Source organism: Setaria italica, chromosome V (genome assembly GCF_000263155.2).
Source record: "Setaria italica strain Yugu1 chromosome V, Setaria_italica_v2.0, whole genome shotgun sequence".
NCBI lineage: Eukaryota > Viridiplantae > Streptophyta > Magnoliopsida > Poales > Poaceae > Setaria > Setaria italica.
The window spans coordinates 8345995-8354851 of NC_028454.1; positions in this window are offsets into that span (position 1 = coordinate 8345995).

An 8857-nucleotide genomic window follows, 5' to 3' on the forward strand; every position below is an offset into this window, starting at 1 on the left:
TATGGCATATAGTATACATCTAAATCGGGCTTATTTTAAGAAAAAAAAAACAGTTTCGTTTGACTTGCAAACTTAATTTAAGTCAACTGTACTAGCATATTTATACTTCACTCAAATAAATTATGCAAATCTCAATAATTCAAGAACAGTACGCGTGGTTATGCTGGTGTGACTTGACGTCGTCTGAACACACATGGTTTAGGGGTCAGAGAAACATCATGGGGGCGTTTTCTATGGGAGGAGGAGGAGCTAAACCAGCAATGGAGTTGGAGGAATCAACAAGGAATGTGATGGCTCTTCCTTGCGCCATGAGCCACTGTATGTTATTGGCTGTTGAACGCTTGAATTGGCAGGTTTTTTTTTTTCCTGCTCTCTCATCGTCTGATCATGCTTGTCTTGCACAGCTGCACATGTCTACGACTCCTCTTGGGTCATCATATATTTGTTTATGCGCTTTGGCGTCTAACCTTGTGCTCCAAGAACGCGGCAATGGCTATTTCTTTTTTTAGCATCGGTTGCTCTTAGCTGCATTGTCAATGTCCATGTATTCGGTGTTACGTCCAATGATCAACATCCTCTTTCTTGTAAGAAATTTAGCATCCCCTTTGTTAGTGTATTGCTGTTGTGCACTTTGAAGTTTGAACAAAGGTATTGGTCTGCGAGGGAGATCGCTTGCTGGTCACCTTTGACTGATACCGTTTAGGAGGAGAGGAGGACGCAAACGCAACATGTACGTACAACACTTTGATAAATTGCAAGGTACCTAAAAAGAAACATGTTGTATTCAAAACCGGTGGCACGAGTTTGCGTAAGTTGACATGAACCAGTACACGTACATGTACCGTTTCCGCAGCAGACGGGAACAAGCTTTCCACCTAATTTATAATAAAGAAGAAAAGAACGAAAATATAATGAGGCACCCATTGTGTGCGTGGCAGGGTTCGGATTTAGAACCTGCTTGTTTTATATTATAATCCCTCTAAATTATATAAGCTAGATTATGGGTCATAATATTATCGTAAAAGAATATCGTAAAAGATTAATTTTTTTATTTCAGATTATTTGTGGTTTCAAAGTGATCTTTTATCTCACTACCATAGACCATAATATAACTTATATAATCTGAGAGGTAAACCGATTAACTTAGTGGTCCCATTTTGAACCCATGAAGCGGATCGATTTAGGCTTTGTTCGCTTGGAATCCGAGGAAGTTGCCTAGCTCAAGCAGCAATCCCAAGCATTGGATTTTGATAGCTGACGCTGGATGCGAGCTGTCTGACAGAGTGACAGGCGGGAACCAAACAGGCTCAAGTCTCACAAACAAAGCCTCAAGAGTTATCTTCAAATCGGCCGATGGGATCCCATTCCTTATTATTTTCTCCAGTTCAAGGTGTTTAACATCATTCGAAACAATTACCGACCAAGAAAATCATCGACAAGAGTGTTTCCACTTGCTTACAACCCTTAAGCCTTCTTCGGTTGGGCCGGGGTCGGGGCCCAACCCCGTGGATCAACTCGACGTGGATCTGACCCCAGCCCACGACGAAACATGCGTTCGTTTAGCCCATGCAGGTTTCGACCTCGGCTATATCCCGGTGAAAACCACTCCTTCCCGACCTGGATTCGTCCCACGAGTCAAGAGTGTGGAATCAATCCCCTTGTGAGACGCTGCGAGGGGGGGAGGGGCACGTGACGCGGCGGTGGCGGCGACGCAGGGGTGCTGTGGCAGCACGATTCGAGGTGTGCCCCGCGCATCAATCTAATCTTGTTATTAAGCAAAACATCAATTAATTAGGGTACTGGAGGGATCGGAAGCTCGAGATACAAACCTCACCATATCAAGAACCCATGTTCTCGATAGGGTGATTAACATCTATGTCAAGTTTTTTTTTAACGAGCCAGCAGGAGAGCTGCTGCTATATTAAAAGAGAGGAAAAGCCCGACGGGCTGTATACAAACGTACTATACAAGCTGTACACTCACATCCCCGAAACGGGGAGGCAGAACTCCGCTTATGACAACTAGTACAAAACAGGACACTCAACCTGAGAGAAAGTCCCCCAAGTGTTTAGCTCCCGCAGCAACCCACATCACAGCTTGGTTCTTGATGCTGTCGGTTATCTGGGTAACCGTCTTGTGTTTGTGTTGGAAGACCCTCCGATTTCTCTCTAGCCATATTTCCCACAGAACGAGTATAATTAGGGTCCGCAACCCTTTCCCCCCGTTCCCCTCGACCACCGGGCTAGCCAGCGTCGCTATCCACCAATTATGTATGGAGTCGTGCCTATCCCAACGGCTTGGATCAACGTTAGGACATTGCGTCCATGTGTTAATTTCCGTCCAAATTAGCCGTGTGAAACTGCAGTCGGCGAAAAGGTGATACCCTGTCTCCTGCGCTGTGCTGCAAAGGGCGCAGGTTGGGTTACTAGTCCATCCCCGACGTTGGAGTCTATCCGCTGTCCAAATTCTATCTTGCACGGCTAACCAGCTGAAGAATTTGCACTTTGGTGGCGCCCATGTTTTCCAGATTAGGTTCTCGAGATTAGTTGTCATGGATCCTATGAATTGTACTCTGTATGCCGATTGTGTGCTGTATTTCCCATTCGGCGTGAATTTCCATGTGATGGTGTCCGGGACACCTGGCGTAAGGTGCAGGCGGTTGGTCTCAACCCATAGTCGGTAGTACTCAGTGAAATATGTGGCAGTAAATCCTTGATGAAGAAGGTTTAAATCTCTTATCCACGTGTGATTTGCGACTGCATCATGTAGTGCCCTGTTCTTCCTTCTGGAGATACGATATAGATTTGGCGCAATGTCCCTTGGCCTTTGTCCATTTACCCAGCCACTGTCCCAGAAGGAAGTCTTGTTGCCGTCTCCCACTGTAATCTTGGTTGCCGCCGCAAAGAGTTTGCGGTCCGTTTGGGAGCAAGGGATGTCCTGGCTTTCCCAGGAAGGTCCATCATTCATCCAGTCCTGCCAGAGCCATCGTAACCGCAAGGCCCTGGAGAATTTTCCGAGGTGTAACACACCTAGCCCTCCTCCCCTCCTAGGCCTTGCAGATCGTGTCCAATTCACTTTGCATTTCCCGCCTGTGAGCGGCTCCGTCCCCGCCCATAGGAATTTCCTTCGCTTAGCATCAATATTCTTCAGTATCTCTTTGGGCGCTTTGAGGGCTGATAGTAAGTAAACCGGCTGAGCAGTTAATACTGATTTGACCAAAGTGAGTCTGCCAGCTGTCGTCATGTTTCTGCCACTCCAACTATTTAACTTGGCCACGGCCTTATCTAACAAGGGTTGGAAATCTACAGCTTTCAATCGCAGTGTGGATAGTGGTAGCCCAAGGTATTTGATTGGAAAGGCTCCCCTCCTCGCCGGTAGATTTTCCAGTACCACGTCCAATTGCACGCCTTCGCAACAGATAGGGACGATAGTCGATTTGCGGAAGTTTGTTTTGAGACCTGTTGCATCCCCGAAATTTTCCAAGATGTTAGTTAGTGCATCAATTTCCTCTTTTCTTGGTGCTATGAATAATGCCGCATCATCCGCGTACATCGAAATACGGCATGAGGGCGCCCTTCCGCGTAGTCTGGTAAGGATGTTCATATCTGTCGCTAATTGCAGGATCCTTTGTAGGGGATCGATCGCTATAACGAATAGAAGCGGTGATAATGGGTCACCTTGCCTCAACCCACGGCCATGTTTTATTGGTGGATTCGGGACTCCATTTAGGAGGACGCGTGAAGAAGAGGTAGACAGAATGGCCGCAGTCCAATCGCACCAGCGAGTGGGGAATCCCAAGTGACGCAGAAGTAGGAGAAGGTAGTCCCATCGTATGGAGTCGAAGGCTTTAGCGATGTCCAATTTGAGGAAAATAGCCGGTACTTTGTTCCTATGATATCTTCTTGCCGTACTTCGCACTGTCATAAAGTTGTCATGGATACTCCACGTCTTAATGAACGCGCTTTGGCATTTGGAGACAATTGTATTCATGTGGGGTTGTAATCTCAGTGCCATAGCCTTCGTGATGATCTTGATGAACGAGTGAATAAGGCTTATAGGCCTGAAGTCCTGCACGGTGTTCGCCCCCTCTTTCTTCGGGATGAGTATGATGGTAGCTGTGTTAATTAGCTGGAGGCTGTTGCATCGGAGACAACAGAACGCATTTACTGCTGCCATTACATCCTGTTTTATGGTGCTCCAGCATGATTTTAGGAATAACCCCGTAAACCCGTCCGGACCAGGGGCTTTATCCCCTGGCATGCTAAGGATTGCTTGCTTGATTTCCTCTTCGGAGAACGGTGACTCTAGAAATGACAGATCATGCTGGTTGAGGCGAAGAAGGTCCCAATTGAGGTCCACTATGCGTGGTTGGGGCTGCTTCATGGCTGCCGTAAAAAAATCTTGTATGTCGGCCGCCTTTTCTTCGTGTGTGCATGCCCAGCCATTCTCTCTTTTAAGCTTCGGTTTGTAATTTTTGCGCTTCCTGGAGTTTACTCGCCGGTGAAAAAAACACGTATTAGCGTCTCCGAGTTTAAGGTTTGAGCTTCTGCTTGCTTGATTTTTGCGCGCGCGCTCAATTATGGCTAGCCCCATGACCCTTAGCTTTAGTCTGCTCCGCAGGGTTCGCTCGGCCTCCGTAAGTTGCCGGTGTTCTTGCGCTATGTCGAACCGTAGAATCACATCCAGGGCCATATGCAACTGCATTCTCGCATCCAGTATGAGGCGTCCACTCCACTCTCTTAGTGCGACAGCTGTGGTGTGAAGCTTGTGAAAGAGCCTGTGAAAAGGCTCGTGATGCGGCGAGTGCGTGGTCCACGCACGTGCTACAGTATTCGTAAACCCCGGGAGCATTGTCCAATAGTTCTCAAACTTGAAGGATCTGGGGCGCCTGGGGCCACTTTGATTAGAGAGCAAGATAGGACAATGGTCGGATAGGGAAGTTGAAAGAGCGTGTAGAACGTGGGTGTTGAATGCATTTTCCCATTCCGCATTTGCAAAAACTCTATCCAATCTAACAAGTGTCGGGCTTTGCCTCTCGTTGCTCCAAGTGAATTGCCTATTTTGAAGATGTATCCCGCGTAGATCAGTGTCATCTAGTGCTTGTTTGAATAAATTCATAAGCCTCAGGTTTAGCTTGTTATTATTTTTGTCGCTTGCTTTGTAAATAATGTTGAAGTCGCCCAGGACTAACCATTGAGAGCCGCGTTGAGGACTAACCATTGAAAACTCTATGTCAAGTTCATTAAAAGTGACATCCACGAAGGTGTCGATTCTTCATCAACATCAAGTTCTTCATCAACAAGGAGCAACAAGCTCCTGATATGGTGAACATTAAGTTCTGCTTCATCTACGCCCAACTGCTACGGCTACAGATGGCATCTACAGGCTTTGGTTAGTCTAATCTAAGTTTGTATTAAGTTAAATAGTGATCATGATTAGACTAAGTAAAATCCTGTTTAAGTTAATGCTAGATTTAGTTAAATCTAACATCCCAGTCAGGTCCAACGTGAACCTGATAAATCTCTTGGGAAAGGGTGAACAACTGTTTGGCTCTCTGCTGTAAACTTTTTTTTCTCAAAAACTAAAAAGAAAAGAAAAGAAAGAACACACCCAGCAACAGAACTTTATGGACGTCTGGCCTTTGTCGGCCGCGGCCCGATTTGTTAACATTGGGCCTGAAGCGCTGCGCGATGTAAATGCTCGCTTTCTCTCATTTTGCGTCTGTTGTTCCTGGCATGATGGGCTTTCCTAAGAAGGTCCACGTAGGGCCATATAATTCGGGGAGTTTCTTTCTTTTCCTCCCTAAACCGACGATATGGTGCTAATCCTTGTTGGAAAAATAATAAAAAAGAGTGCGTACGATACAATACGACGGATACTTCCTCCGTTCCAAATTGTAGGTCGTTTTAACCTTCTAAGGTTTATCGATATTATTATGCATCTATATATAATGCATGTGCATGATAATATCTACGAATCTAGAAAAGTCAAAATAACCAACAATTTGGAACGGGGAAGCCTAAATTCACCGCGTCGTATATACCCCGCATCTAACGTCAAATGCACCTGTTACTAAAACCGGCGCAGATCCATCGTGAAAACAAAGAGCTTCAAATAAAATTGCACGAGGACGAGGGCACGTGTGCCACGTCGATGCAGTATCGTCTACATTAGGAGCGAAGCCACGTTTGGGCTTACCCGGTGCACATGCACCAGGGTAAGAAAATTTTATCCACTAATTAAGCTCAAAATCACCATATAATTTAGTAAAATTATGCAAGTTTCTTGAGCAGGGCACCATGGTCAATTTAAGCCTAGCTTCGCCCCTGATTCGTTTCTAGATGATGATAAGTTTTGGATACATCCCACATCCTCACCTGTTTTTTATTTGTCGTCTAGTGCAAATGCAATTAAGATCCGCATTGTTTTTTTTTAAAAAAACTTATCTATCCACACAATTGCGATTTGTGCGTGAGTTGTCCAACACGCAAAAATAGTCGTACCCAGGGCTGCCTGCGCAAAGGAATTCACGATTAGTTTGGAAGCTTTCGATCACGGTTCCTACTTATTAATGTGTTTGCGCGTACACCGTTTTGATTTCTGAACTGCCGACGCGTTTGCCTGGCAAGTGTACGCCGGCGCCTCGTGAGAGCGCTGAGATATATGGCCTGGTTCAACCATGCATGCTGGCCGTTTTCAATAATCGACGCAAGCATTTGCAACTGAGGTCATCGACTCTCTCTCTATTGGCTTTGGCTTGCCTAGCACTAGCAGTGTCGTCGGACCACCGATCGATGGAGGTGCGGCCTGCTTTGGAAATTGGAATGAACGTAGCGTACATACATACCCCTAGGTAGGGCTCAGCGGCTGACGATACGTAGGCGCGCGTGAGGAGGCGTGCCACGAGGTCAGGGCACCCGCAATAGTTGCAGAGAGTGTGTTCTCTATGTAACTTGTCCACATCAGCTATAGACAATAGCTATTGTAGAGAGCGTATTCTCTATAACTTGTCCACATCAGCTATAGACAATAGCTATAGATCAGTCACCCACAGTCACCCAACAGATTCACTATAACATTTATTTCTAAATTTAGTATACCCCACTTGTTAGAGTTTTTTTTAATCATCTTCCTCATCCTCCCCCATCTTCCCCCGTCTCCCCACGCCGGTAGCAGCGTCGCTCCTCGGGCGCGGTGGACCAGCGGCCATGACCGCCGCCTCCGCGGCGACCTGATGGCCACGGCCTCACTGCGCACTACACCAGCAGCCGCGCCCAACCTCCTTCCTTCCTCCTTCTCTTCATGAGGCACAGTGCTTGCGCCCCGGCCCCGGCCTCCTCTGGCGGCCGTGTCGAGGTTCCGCCCCACGTCGGTGGCTGAAGCAACGGAGGAGGTGGGCTGGCGGAGAGACGGTTGCGGAGAGGAAGAAAGAGAGAAGAAAAGGTGAGGACGCGGTGGGACGCGTACAACACGGGGATGCATGCTATCGACTCTCGCCAGAATTAACAAAAGCACATTCTCTCTTTGTTTCTCTCTCCTATGTGGCAGGCTTATAGATAACCTATCGGCCCTATTGTGGGTGCCTTAACGGCGCGGGATAACGTTAGGGTGGTAGGGTAGGCCGGTCCCGAACCATGTGGGCGTGCCCCCGTGTTGTTTGCAATCGCAGTTGCGGGCTTGCGGCTGGTGGCATGCGCACAAGGCAGCGGCGGAAAGGGACCCGCCGGCCGCGCCGCCGCGGGGGTCCAAAACCAGGGCGTGGTTGCTTTGTCCCCGATCCAGTAATAGCAATGGGGGGTCTCCGATTGGGTTGCCCCAAGTCCCAATCGATCAGCCGTGGTGCCAATCCGGCAGTATAATTTGCGCCCCACATCCCAACGAGTACTTAAGTATACGGCGGCGTAGCCGCGACGCCCATCCACACCGCGCGCGCACCAGTCGGCGTCCGCCGCCGACCGGTCGCCATCGCATCGGACGGAGGAGTCCACCGCTAGCGCTAGCGGGCGCCTCGACCCGGAAAATATTCGCTTTCCTCGCCCCATCGCGTTCACTCCTCCGGGACCCAACCGACTCCTGCTAGGCACGCACGCCCGTGCGCGCGCTTCGGCGGTTGGGCTGGCCTCGCTCGCGCGGCCGGGTCGGTCGATCTGCCGCCCGCCCCGCGGCCCGCGGCTATAAATACGGGGTCAAAGCAGGCGGTTGTTTCCCGTCGCGCTCCTCCTGGCCTCGTCTCACATCCTCCTCGCGGCGGGACAGAACGGGCAGCAGGGGGAGATTCCGCGCCCCGAAGTTACGATACGAGTGGCGGCCGGCCGCAGATATCCTCGTCCTCGCGTCGCTTCCAGGTTCCAAGCCTCCTCCTGCTCCACCAGCGCCGCCGCCGCCGCCCTCGCCCGGCTGACTCTTCATTCCAGGTACGCCCACCACCAGTCTCCTCCTTCCTTCCTTCCTTCCTTCCTTCCCCTGCTCCGATCCGTTCATGAACCGCCCCTGAGTCCTGACGCTAGTGGAACCGATCGGTTTCTCGTCCTCCACGCACGCCCAGTCCAAAACACCCTGGGTATGATCTAGTAGGCCGCTGAGTTGCTACTGCGCATCGTCGTAATCGCCCCCTTCGTTTCAGATTATTATGTTCTTCTCTCCAACTGTTTTCTTCTTCTTTTTTTCCTATAAAAAACAAGAAAAGTAAAGAAAAAGGATAATCAGCATGAGGCCGTCTGTGTCCAGACGACAGACAGACGTACTCCTGCCAGTGAGGTCCTGTGGGCGCTCCGCTGGATATTATTCACAGATTCCGGCATTGTATGCATCCAGCTGTCCATGGACTGTGTGCAACAAGCAGGCTTGCATCAGCAAC